Source organism: Lepisosteus platostomus, unplaced genomic scaffold (assembly GCF_059453375.1).
Source record: "Lepisosteus platostomus isolate fLepPlt1 unplaced genomic scaffold, fLepPlt1.hap1 Scaffold_86_H1, whole genome shotgun sequence".
Classification (NCBI taxonomy): domain Eukaryota; kingdom Metazoa; phylum Chordata; class Actinopteri; order Semionotiformes; family Lepisosteidae; genus Lepisosteus; species Lepisosteus platostomus.
This window is the reverse complement of record NW_028291698.1, coordinates 24,639-36,943: the sequence shown is the minus strand read 5'-3', so window position 1 is coordinate 36,943 and position 12,305 is coordinate 24,639. Positions and strand designations below refer to the sequence as shown.

The following is a 12,305-nucleotide window of genomic DNA, read 5'->3' as shown; positions in this document are numbered from 1 at the left end:
TCAGTCTGGTTTCTGAAACTGCATTAACAAGAGTCGTAAATTATATTCTCTTAGCTACTGATGCGGGGAATGCAACAGTGCTAGGTTGCAACAGTGCTAGGAATGCAAACTTTAGGTTGCGCTTCTTCATGCTGCATCATTGGCATGAGTGGAGCTTTTTAAACGTCTGTACTTACTGCGCCCCATAAGAAATCGTTTGTCCCTGTTCAAAAGAGATTGTGCGATGTCCTGCAGCGTTCGCAAAGCAAACCTTTGACAGTTTGAATAGAGGAATTTATTCTGCTTCCTGTGCATGCAGTAGTTACAAACTTGAACGTCTTTGCACGATCTCCTGCAGTTTTCAGTGGGCAGGCTTGGTCAGATGGCTTGGAAAAACGCACTGTGTTTCGGCTCGGGAAACATCATGAGCAGTGTCCTGCGTGTTTTCTGTGTATAGCTGTCTTTTAACGCATACAGAATTCATTCGAAATCATTGATTTCTCCAATTAACAAGGATCCCTTAAATGATGAGTCAAAGTAACATCTAATCGGATTAGTTTCCTTAGAGCTGGTTCAGAGTTTGGTCAAGAGTTTACCTTTCACAGATGAGCAAAGAAGAATGTTGGGGGTGCACGCTTCAAGGCACCTTACAGCTGTAGGGAGTGATTCGAGACGATTCGTGGCGTGTGCTCGTTCCCATATACCATACGCCCCGGCGTGCAGTGCTAGGATGACGTACAATACCGCTTGGGGACGTAACAGCGTTATATGCAAGTGCGGGACATGAGGGTTTTCGTTTGTTCGTTTTGTTTTGCTCTGCTTTGCTTTGTTTTGCTTTCCATCGCGTTGGTAAGAGCGTAAATAAAAAGGCGATTCCTGCGTCTACCACTAATGTAAGAGCTATTTCAAGTGCGACGTGGTGCGGCTTTTCAAATGCTTGTGGGCATTTCTCTGTTGTTGATTCTTTTTTTGTGTGTAACAAAGTGGCATTTTCATGTCCGGACGGGGAGACTTTATCATTCAGACATGAAGCCACCCTTAAGTCCTCTGAGGCGTGTCTGTCTGCAAGGCTTGTATTTTGGAAATGTTTTTTTGAAACGGAGAACGACTTTGAAATAGGCTTCCGCCGGCGCCTCGCGATCCAGGTAAGATTGTAGCAAGAACGCAGCGGCGGTGGGGCTTGCTGTAGTCGTGGCCGAGTGGTTAAGGCGATGGACTAGAAATCCATTGGGGTCTCCCCGCGCAGGTTCAAATCCTGCCGACTACGTTGTCCGCCTCCAGTCGGTGTGTTCCGGCGCAAGCAAAGAAGCGCGCCTCTTTGCTTTTCCTGGTGGTTTTAAAACGCCCAATCGCTTGTACCCGCTGCCTTGGAAATACATTCTTCAGCGTCCGCGAATGGCATTTTGCAGCTGGAAGCATATGTCGACGCTTTTTGCACAGAGCACCAAAAAAGCGTCTTTTTTGAAGGCCCAGACACTGAGCGTTGGTGGTTCAGTGGTAGAATTCGTGCCTGCCACGCGGGAGGCTTGGGTTTGATTCCCGGCCAATGCAGTGGCTTTTGCAGCGAGCGGCTCCATCACTTGCATCCCCTTGCAACTCGCAACTGAAAACCCACTGAAGCTAAGCAGGTGTGAGCCAGGTCAGTACCCGGATGAGGGTGAGCTACAGGGAAAAACAAAGCTTCCAGCTGGATGCGGTGTTAATGGTGCCGGCGGGGGGGCGCTCACCCTGAGGTCTGTGCGGGTCCCAATGTCCCAGCATAGTGACGGAGACGCTGTGTTGTAAAAGGGCGCTGTCTTTCGGATGAGATGTAAAACCGAGGTCATAGTGCTCTGTGGTCATTAAAAGTGACCACCAAAACCTTTGACAAAAGCTCTTGGTAATTGATGGTCTTCAATAATGCTTCTCCTTTAGGTACATTTTAAATCAGCTGAAAAATGCTGTGAAATGGGGGGACACTTCAGGCCAGTGTAGGATTTGGGTTACAAGAACCATGAAACTGCACGAGAAAGCCCGTACACTGAATTACACGGCTTTCTATTCAAAGGAGGGCAAAAGAAATTCCCTGAGTTTGATTTTTTGCAGCACAGAGAGGACCACTGTCGCGAGGCTGGTTAGCTCAGTTGGTTAGAGCGTGGTGCTAATAACGCCAAGGTCATGGGTTCGATCCCCGTACGGGCCAGGTTCTTTTCTCCTGTCTTACCAAAGCTGTTAGGTTCCTTTCCGTGGTGAGATGGGTTGTCATGCAACGCTGCCACATAGTGCCGACAGACAAGAGTGTTGCGGGAGAAGAGAAAAGTGTTTGAAGATTTAAGAGTCTTAGGTGGAGTCAAAATCAAGTGTCACAAATGCAAGTGGTTGGATTTCCAATGTTTAATATGGTAAAAATAAGCAGAAGTTATCTGCCGGTCATGGCACAGTCTGCCATGCTTTTGTCAGATACTGTAAAGTGGTGTCGAACTGGAGCCTCACCATTTGCATATGTGAGGCTCCAGTTATACATCGAGTGTCACATTAAATGACAAAAATGAAGAGAGTTAAAGCAGCTGGAGAGGTTTTCTTACATCTTTTGAGCTGACACAGTTTTGGAAAATGTTTCCTTCACGCTGCACTGTACAATATAGGCAGCCAAGAGTCTCCAAAACAATACAGAATTGACAGATAGGAGAAAATTCCCACTCGTCCTGAAGTTCCCAAAATCCAGCACTGAGCGTAAACAAAGTGTCTAAGTAGCGTGGGAATGCTAACCCTAACCCTAGCTGGAGTTTGAGCAATCCAGCACTGAGCGTAAAAAGATGAGTCAAAGTAACGTCTAATCGGATTAGTTTCCTTAGAGCTGGTTCAGAGTTTGCTCAAGAGTTTACCCAGTGGGCATTGATTCGTCGAATATACGTATATTCACGGCGAAAATACGGCTATACGTATATATACGTCGCCTCGACGTATAATCAACGTCGAATTGCAACCGTAAAATCGACGACATTAATAAACGCATATATAACGTCGAAAACACATCTAACACAGTGCCTGAGGCTTTTTACTGTATGTATCGTGTGTGCCGCAACTAGGAGTAAACGGCACTCTGCACAGTGTACGAAGTAAATTATTTTCGCAGTAATTAATTTACACGTGTATAATAAATATAGTAAATATAATAAATTAATTACTGCGAAAATAATTTTCTTCGTAAATCCTGCAATCCAGATGATTGGGGTATTGGTGCATGGCTACAGTCTGTGCTAGGAACATGGAGAGGGTCTCTGGTTCAATACATATTTGTGGGTCTGGTATTATTCGTTATGATCATATCGTTAATATCCTGTTTGAAAAACATGTGGACTAAAGCTGCTGCTTCTGTGCTAATTGTACGCCCTGAAGGGATCATGAAGGTCAAAAAATGATTTCATGGGAAAGGTTCTCTTATCTAGTGGCAGAACCTGATGGGTAGAACAATATAGTTTTAAGGGGGGTTACCCTTGGGAGTGATTCCCCTAGATGCAAATGATTATTGTGGTTTATTTGTTCATAATAAGATGTTTTGCAGGAACGGAACAAAGAGAAATTTTACAACTTCAGCTAGAATTGTTCTGCAAAACGTCACAGCTGAGGCAGGGGAACAATGTGTAGATTTTTCTAAGAGTTATTACCCAGTTGTTGACCAATCTGTTGACCAATGTTGACCAAAAAAGCCTAGGATTATGCTGGGCTCCAGCCCACAGGGATTTACCTGTGCTGTAAGAACTAATGAGTGAATAAGGAGACTGGATTCTGGTGAAAGACTTCAGGAAAAAGAAATGGTGTTCACTCAGGTGGAGGGGGCTGTACCAGGTGCTGCTGACCACTGCCACTGCTGTGAAGGTCACAGAAATGGTGCCCTGGATTCATGCTTCCCACTGTAAAAAGGTCACAAACGAACTGAGCAAAGCACAGGAGTGATGTCTCCACAAGGACAGATGGGGATAACCTGCTTGGGACTGATGTGCACAGCCTTTTTCCTTTTTATGTAGAAGCCTGTCACCACCCCAAAAGAGGAAGAATCTAAACACGAAGCCTCTTTGTATACAAACTGGCTGAATGAAACTGATAATGAGGGGGATATGAGTAATTTGTGGTATAAATTTATAAATCATACTGTAAAGTTAAAGAAATTTAATGCATCTTGTTATATATGTGCTTTAATGCCTCATTCTACAGCCTCACCCATGCGACTTTTTATGAAATGTACTCTTTTATTAATATCACGTTAGAAGGCTTAGACGCTATCAAACAAGAATTAAGGGGAGTTAGATTAATGGCACTTCAGAACAGGTTCGTGCTGGACCTTCAAAATGCAGCATCTGGAGGAGTCTATGCTTTAGTAGGAGACTCCTGTTGTACATATATTCCAGCTAATGACTATGATTACGGAAATCTTACGCTCGCTATTCAGCATTTGAAAGAACTAAAAGACAAGGTGAATAAAGAGAGAGGCATAAAAGATACACTGGCTTTTCTCTCCTGGTTAGAATCACTGTTTGGGCCAGGGGGAATGTTTTTCTTTTAAGTTACTAACACCGATTATAGGGGCTGTGATACTTGTCTTCCTGTTTTTATGTTGCTGTATGACATGTATTATTCCAATGCTTCGAAATATGGAAATATGGTACCTAGGGGGATAAACTGTTCATCCTTCCAGTCTGGAGAATTGGCAGCTGTCTGACGTCAGTAAGTGATCCTTAAAAATTAATAGTTCCATGACAGTGTGCATCACCAGAAAATCAATTTCAATGCATTAAAACTCTTGTTATCCTTCTGATCATTGAAGTGTCATTGCCCCAGCACTGTATACTCTTACTTTTGACGCCTGTGTAGTGATTCATAGCCGGTTCAGGGACGCCAAATATGTAATCATAGTGGCTCTCTGAAGGCACCAGTTCTGTAGGGTTTGGGCATTTACTGAGACAATTATTAATTGTAGCAGTAAATCACAAAGTTGATTCTTTTGATGGCTTTAGAATCCAACCATGCGACATAACTCAAACAACGCGCACACACAGGTACTAATACACGAGGATACATTTATTAATACATAGAATATGCATATAAACCTAACAGATCTTATCGAGAGGGTTATCAGAATACAAAAGATATATATTCAATCAGTTACAAAGTGTTACACATCAAGAGGACATACGTTCAGTATATCATTCATTAAGACCGTTTCGTAAAGTGAACTTGGTTACAACTTCTACATTAGATACTCAAACAAGTACATAACTCTTAGGAATGAAATTGATATCAACTGGTTGGGATAACAATTGAATTCTCGAGCTGTAATGCATTGAAGTTGAATACTCATCCAATCTTTGGGGATTCAGATCTCCTGCGGGCACAAAGAAACAGTTGCAGGCTGTTGCTGTCCAATCCGCGCTCTCTGGCTCCGTGCCAGGCTGTGCTGTGCGGCTTGCGACGGTGCGCTGCTGATGCTCACTGTTGGCATTAACTAGCAAAGTTTGTGCACAGGAGAAAAGATGACTGTGGGTCCCAGCAAGTCAGGAAGAGGACTGGTTCGTTCCTGATGAAGAGCTAGTTCTGAATAGTGATTCAGCTTTCCACAGTTCCGACCTGTTCAGGAGGCCTGCTGCTGGTTACTCTCTGGCAACCTCCACTCTAGACTCTTAGAACAAAGGAAAGTTCTGGCACTCGGACACACTGGCCGTTCCGTGGTTGTCCGGGCTGAGTCTCAGGATGGTCAGGAGGCGCGCTGCGAGAATGTCCTGCCCTTGGGAGCCTTCTGCTCCTGGGCCGTCCTGCCCTGGAATTCTCACAGAATCTTGTTGAATCTGAATCTGAATCTGAATCTTGTCTGAATCTCCCTTTCTGAATCTCTCAGGCTCTCTGTGTTGCCTGTTTTTACCTGGAGGAACTTCAGCTCATTGATTGGCTGAAAGTTCCATGGGCATCAGAGTCCCACGTGGGTTACTCGGCCCTACCAGTCCCTGATTGGTTGATCAAGGTGAGATATGAGTCACTTAGTCCTGACACTTAGGAATGCAATCCAGATGTCCAACTCGCACTCCCTAGACAGATAGGCACCAACGGATGACCATTGATCATGATAGCCAGGCTTAGCTAAGTGCATCCCCCTTTGGGAGCTGTCCTTGGACCTTAAATCACCTTGCATGAATGGTTTCTCTGTGGCTGCACCACAGAGATGAACAGAGAAATGAGGCCTAATTTGGGAAAGCTCAGAAACACTTAATTCTGCCTTATTATTAAGCCTCACCGCTACATATCCCCCCTTTTTGAAGGCCACGAGGTCCCGAGGCATTGTTGCCTTCAAAACAAAACAGAGTTAAGTGATGTCCCTTGCCATTAGAACATTAACCTTAAATGTCTACATTACTCCTCGAGAATTCATACCGGAACCAGCATTGGATACAAACAGGATGAATAACATCTGGAGTATGTATAAACACGGTAGGAGACATTATCTCAGTCTAGGAATTACACATCAGGAAGTTCACTGTCAATATCTGATACCTCTGTGGTAGATATTTGGGGAGAAGTCACTTCCTTTCTTTTGACATGCTACCTTTGACTCATTCGTGCTACCCAGAGTACATCTTGATGTGAGAGTACAGCATTCAGAGTACACTGTCAGTCATGATCCAGCTTCCCGGCAGTAGTGTTACAATAACAACAGTTCCTGTTCCCAGCCCCCCGATAAACCACAACACCTGTGTTGGGTATCTGCTAGGGTGATTTGGAGGTTTGTTCCATTAAAGCAAACTAACTACCTGTACCTCTTCAGGGCTTACTGTTTCTTGGATTTCTATCCAATTCCTTAGTGTGGCACCTGAAGGCATCCATGACCTCAAGTTTGGTCTTATATTGTCTGGTTCCAGACCGTACAGTGTTAAGTTACCATGCTGTACTATGGCCTCCTCGGGAACTTACAGGAAAACTGTTTGATTAGGTAGCTGCATTGTGGTAGCTGTATCATGCCCGTCACAAGTCATAGTGTCAGTTAAATGTGGTGTGCTGACCAGCCATTTACTTCCCACCTGCTCTTCATGGGGTTCATTAACCTCCCTCTGCTCGTTAGTAGCTTTACACCCTTCATTGGTGAATCGTTTAGACACAGCCAATGGATAGCTTTGGTAGCCATACCCATCTCAAGATTTGGAACCGAATTCAATCTTGGATTGCCTTCTGGGTGAGCTATGAGCGATGGGGTTAATGTCACACACTCCTCTACTGAGAAGAGTGGAATCAAGTGGGTTGGGATTTGTGCCGTGGTTAGACTGGCTACAGTGGCACTAAACTCCCTTAACAGGTCTTGTGTCAACATTCTGGCCTGTTGCACACAAGCATAAACCCACTGTATAACACCAACAATCATGTCCACTGGTTGGGGAATAAGATTTAACCCTGTTGCATAGGAAATTGCCTGTAGGGTATTCCCTAAGCTTTCCAACTTTTGCTGCTGTCGATACAGTCTGTCACTACCCTCTGGCATCTCTGACCCCTGCCTTCTTGGGGCAGTCAGGGTGAGAGTGCCAGTAGCACACAAACCTACCAGAAATAGCAAATGCACAACAGTGGTGGCAGCAATCAGTCCTCCCAAAAGTCTTTTCGGGTGGCTGATCCCAGTCATCTCCTTCTGAGTGACTGTTGCCTTTCTAAGCTGGCGCAGCGTGTACATGGTGTCTTTCTCAGTATGCCCTGTGGCATCTTGGGCACCAACATCCTGGAAATCTGTGGAGATCTGACGCAGCTGCTGATGCTGCTCCTCCTTTTCCAGGGCATTTGCTTTTTCGATTTGTTCATGCCTGTGCTCTAGGAACCCTGCAGGGGGCGGTGCAGCGGTGGAGCATGCCTGACCCTCGGCTGAGTGGTCATCTGGAGCACCTGAGTGATCTGGGATTGTTACCCTATTCTCACTGTTCAGGTTCACCCTGCACACCTCCTGATTGAGGAATCCCTCTATCGGCATGTTTACAATCGTTCGCTGGGGGTAGGTGTAGGACACCTGCTCGCTCCCCCCTTCCCTCGCTAGGGGTTCAGGGAGCTGCCCCAGCAGTGGGATAGCTAGTTCACTGTCTTTGAACTTACTATCACTCACCAGGCCCATGTCAGTGCAGGCGGGGATTCTGACATCCCTCTTTGCGATGTCCTGCACTGGCAGGCGGGTGACTTTACCATCCAGCTCCAGTCTGGCTGAACCACTGTTGGTCAGACTCAGACTGACAGACTGAGCTGGTGGCTGTAAGAAAACCGGCTCGGCTTTCATTCCCTGTCCCTTCTGGGGGACTGGGTGTGTAGGCAACCCTGCCGTTGAGGCAGGAACAATCAGGTCAGTCTCACTCACTACCTGGTAGTCGTGAGAAATAATGTTACCTGACTGCAGGTTCCCTGGGTCAAAGCAGAGGGAATCAGCATCTGGGATCAGGTGTGTCCACAGCGCAGTAGTCTCAGCGTCCAGCTGGACCTCCTGTCTAACCTGTGAATGTTGCACCAGGGGCACCTGGCGGTGGCCCTGTGACAGCTGCTCAAGCAGATCCTCACTAATAGAGGACCTCTCAGGGCTAAGGGTGAGGGCTACATCACCAACCTGCTCTCCTGCCATCTGGATCCCTTCCACCACTGCAGGGTGGTGGTCCTGACCCCTCTTGGGTGCCAGGGTGTACAGGGAAAGCTCCTTTTCATCGCCAGGTGGGGAGATCTGCTCCTCTTTAGGGATGTAAAAGGTGTGTGCTTTACCTGGTGGATCAGGCGGCTGCTTGGAGCACCGCTCCTGTGGCAGGGAGGCTGTTGAGACCTCGGCCGGGACACGACTTCCCTGTATATTCGGGGAACAAGAAAATATTTTTATTTCTTGTCCAGAGGGAACAGAAGGAATCTCCGCATGGGCTTCTGTGTTCGGTGGGCACTGTGTGAGCACAGTCTGCCTCTTGGCCCCCCTTTCCTTCTGTACAGAAGACTTAGGAGCCTTGACCTGTTTCCACACTTTGCCTTTCTGGTGATCCACCAAAGGTTCCTCTCTGAGTCGCATGTCCTTTTCTTTTTCTACCCGTTTGAGCTTGCCGTGTGACATCAAACACCTTTCAACCTCAGTGTCAATCAGTGTCTCACTGGGTAAGACATCTCCCATGGCAGCCTTGAGGTAAAAGCTTCCTGCTTTTCCTCTCTGTTTTACTGCCTGCTCTGTGACTTCAGGGGTGGAGTCAGCACTCACTTGGGAGTGGCTGACCTTATCCAGGCAGGAACCCTTCCGCTCAATCAGATAGACTGAGGGAGGGAGAGGGGGCGGGTCTCCGCCTCCTCCAGTGGAGAGTATCAGCTCATTCACGCTTCCGGCAGCCTTGGGGAGCGGTTGTCCCTGTCCTAATAAAGCTTGTTCCAGCCTGGCCAGGCGGGCGGCTACTGAATCCTTTTGTTCAGCCTTTTCTAGCCCTTTCCCTCCCCCGGTGTTCTCATGGCACTTAGGACGCTGGGTGCGGTCCTGTGTGAGTGCTTTGGAACGGGGCTTAGCCAGCTCAGGAGCCTGTGCTCCTTCGAGCAGGGGGGAATTAACCCTCCTGGCTCTGACGGCGAACGCAGTCGCTTTAGCAACTTTTTGCTCAGAGCGACTTTGGACATCATACTCCCAGGCTTTCTGCACGAATCTCTTAATATCAGTCATTTTCATGGTCTGTGCATCTGTATGCATTAAGATCATCTTTCTGACTGACGGGTGGAGATTCGCAATGAATAAACCCTTGAAATGTGTGTTCTCTTCGCAACCCTCATCATTTCGCCCTGCAAAATAAGTTCGTCTAAGTCTCTCGTAATATTCGCGAGGGGACTCTGCTCTCTCGTGCTTAATGTTAAGAGCGGCGGCTATCGCGGCAGTCGGGTCAATAAACGCACTGTATTCTTCGATAAGTGCTTGACATAGCTGCTCAAAGTCATTACAGACTTCTTTCATCTGCCTAGCCATCCACTCATGTACAGCTCTGCTGGTAGTTTTCCTGACCAGAAACACTTTCTCCTGTTCTGTGGCGTTTGGCAGGTACTGCAGGGTATACCTGAGGTCTTGAATATAACTCTTGATATTATTCTCTGACACTGCGGGGTCAAATCTCTCTATGTCCTTCGCTAGCTCTCTCAGAGAATGGAGATTTATTCTAGCTTCTCCGCTGACGGAGATATGGAAGAGATCGTGGTCAGACCTGTCGCTGCTAGAGAGAGTGCTTAATAGCGACTCGAATTCAGACCTTTTAGCAACCATCGTTAAACTTAAAGAGTATTACTTTTAAGTACGAAATTACAGTTTTACCACAGAAAACCACAAGATCAAGTATGCAATCGACCCGGTAGATCGCAAAAGATCACAAAACAATCAAGCACTGCTTAAAGAGCAAGGGGAACTTTTTTTCCTTTCGGCTTTCAGCACACTGTATTGTCGTGTATGAAACCCGCGGCGTTTTATAAGAATTATTCGCTTGGTTGACTCATTTCAGTCTTGCCACGCCCGTGCCAGGGACGCCAATTAAATGTAGTGATTCATAGCCGGTTCAGGGACGCCAAATATGTAATCATAGTGGCTCTCTGAAGGCACCAGTTCTGTAGGGTTTGGGCATTTACTGAGACAATTATTAATTGTAGCAGTAAATCACAAAGTTGATTCTTTTGATGGCTTTAGAATCCAACCATGCGACATAACTCAAACAACGCGCACACACAGGTACTAATACACGAGGATACATTTATTAATACATAGAATATGCATATAAACCTAACAGATCTTATCGAGAGGGTTATCAGAATACAAAAGATATATATTCAATCAGTTACAAAGTGTTACACATCAAGAGGACATACGTTCAGTATATCATTCATTAAGACCGTTTCGTAAAGTGAACTTGGTTACAACTTCTACATTAGATACTCAAACAAGTACATAACTCTTAGGAATTAAATTGATATCAACTGGTTGGGATAACAATTGAATTCTCGAGCTGTAATGCATTGAAGTTGAATACTCATCCAATCTTTGGGGATTCAGATCTCCTGCGGGCACAAAGAAACAGTTGCAGGCTGTTGCTGTCCAATCCGCGCTCTCTGGCTCCGTGCCAGGCTGTGCTGTGCGGCTTGCGACGGTGCGCTGCTGATGCTCACTGTTGGCATTAACTAGCAAAGTTTGTGCACAGGAGAAAAGATGACTGTGGGTCCCAGCAAGTCAGGAAGAGGACTGGTTCGTTCCTGATGAAGAGCTAGTTCTGAATAGTGATTCAGCTTTCCACAGTTCCGACCTGTTCAGGAGGCCTGCTGCTGGTTACTCTCTGGCAACCTCCACTCTAGACTCTTAGAACAAAGGAAAGTTCTGGCACTCGGACACACTGGCCGTTCCGTGGTTGTCCGGGCTGAGTCTCAGGATGGTCAGGAGGCGCGCTGCGAGAATGTCCTGCCCTTGGGAGCCTTCTGCTCCTGGGCCGTCCTGCCCTGGAATTCTCACAGAATCTTGTTGAATCTGAATCTGAATCTGAATCTTGTCTGAATCTCCCTTTCTGAATCTCTCAGGCTCTCTGTGTTGCCTGTTTTTACCTGGAGGAACTTCAGCTCATTGATTGGCTGAAAGTTCCATGGGCATCAGAGTCCCACGTGGGTTACTCGGCCCTACCAGTCCCTGATTGGTTGATCAAGGTGAGATATGAGTCACTTAGTCCTGACACTTAGGAATGCAATCCAGATGTCCAACTCGCACTCCCTAGACAGATAGGCACCAACGGATGACCATTGATCATGATAGCCAGGCTTAGCTAAGTGCATCCCCCTTTGGGAGCTGTCCTTGGACCTTAAATCACCTTGCATGAATGGTTTCTCTGTGGCTGCACCACAGAGATGAACAGAGAAATGAGGCCTAATTTGGGAAAGCTCAGAAACACTTAATTCTGCCTTATTATTAAGCCTCACCGCTACACCTGTCTGAAGTTGGATCCATTTCTAAGAATGGTGACTCACATATCCTCATGCTCAACTTTGGCTCAACCACACAAACTATGAAGATAATCATCTGCTTTTGCTCCAAGATTTATGTTACTAGGCTCTCTCCTGGGGATCCTCGTGTTCAAACATTGCCCTTATTGTGGATGATCCATGACAGAATTCAGGGAATTCAGAATTCTGATACCTCAGCTCAGATTCTGACTGGGCAGACTGTCATTGCCTGGTGTGAATGTGTGCATATCTGTTTTTGTGCATGTTCTGTGGCCTGTTGTACAGTACATCACAAATGAAAGGGAAATGGAAAACTAAAATAAGACTCAAGTGTTTTATCTTTCATTAACAGTGTTTCATTA

At 46.2% G+C, this 12,305-nt stretch overlaps 2 non-coding genes across 2 annotated transcripts; both read left to right on the top strand.

Moving 5' to 3' along the window:
- The first annotated feature begins 1,164 nt into the window (after nt 1-1,164).
- Nucleotides 1,165-1,246, top strand: trnas-aga (transfer RNA serine (anticodon AGA)). Its single transcript has one exon. It is a non-coding gene; the product is annotated as a tRNA-Ser (tRNA).
- An 841-nt stretch (nt 1,247-2,087) lies between these two features.
- Nucleotides 2,088-2,161, top strand: trnai-aau (transfer RNA isoleucine (anticodon AAU)). Its single transcript has one exon. It is a non-coding gene; the product is annotated as a tRNA-Ile (tRNA).
- The last annotated feature ends 10,144 nt before the right edge of the window (nt 2,162-12,305 follow it).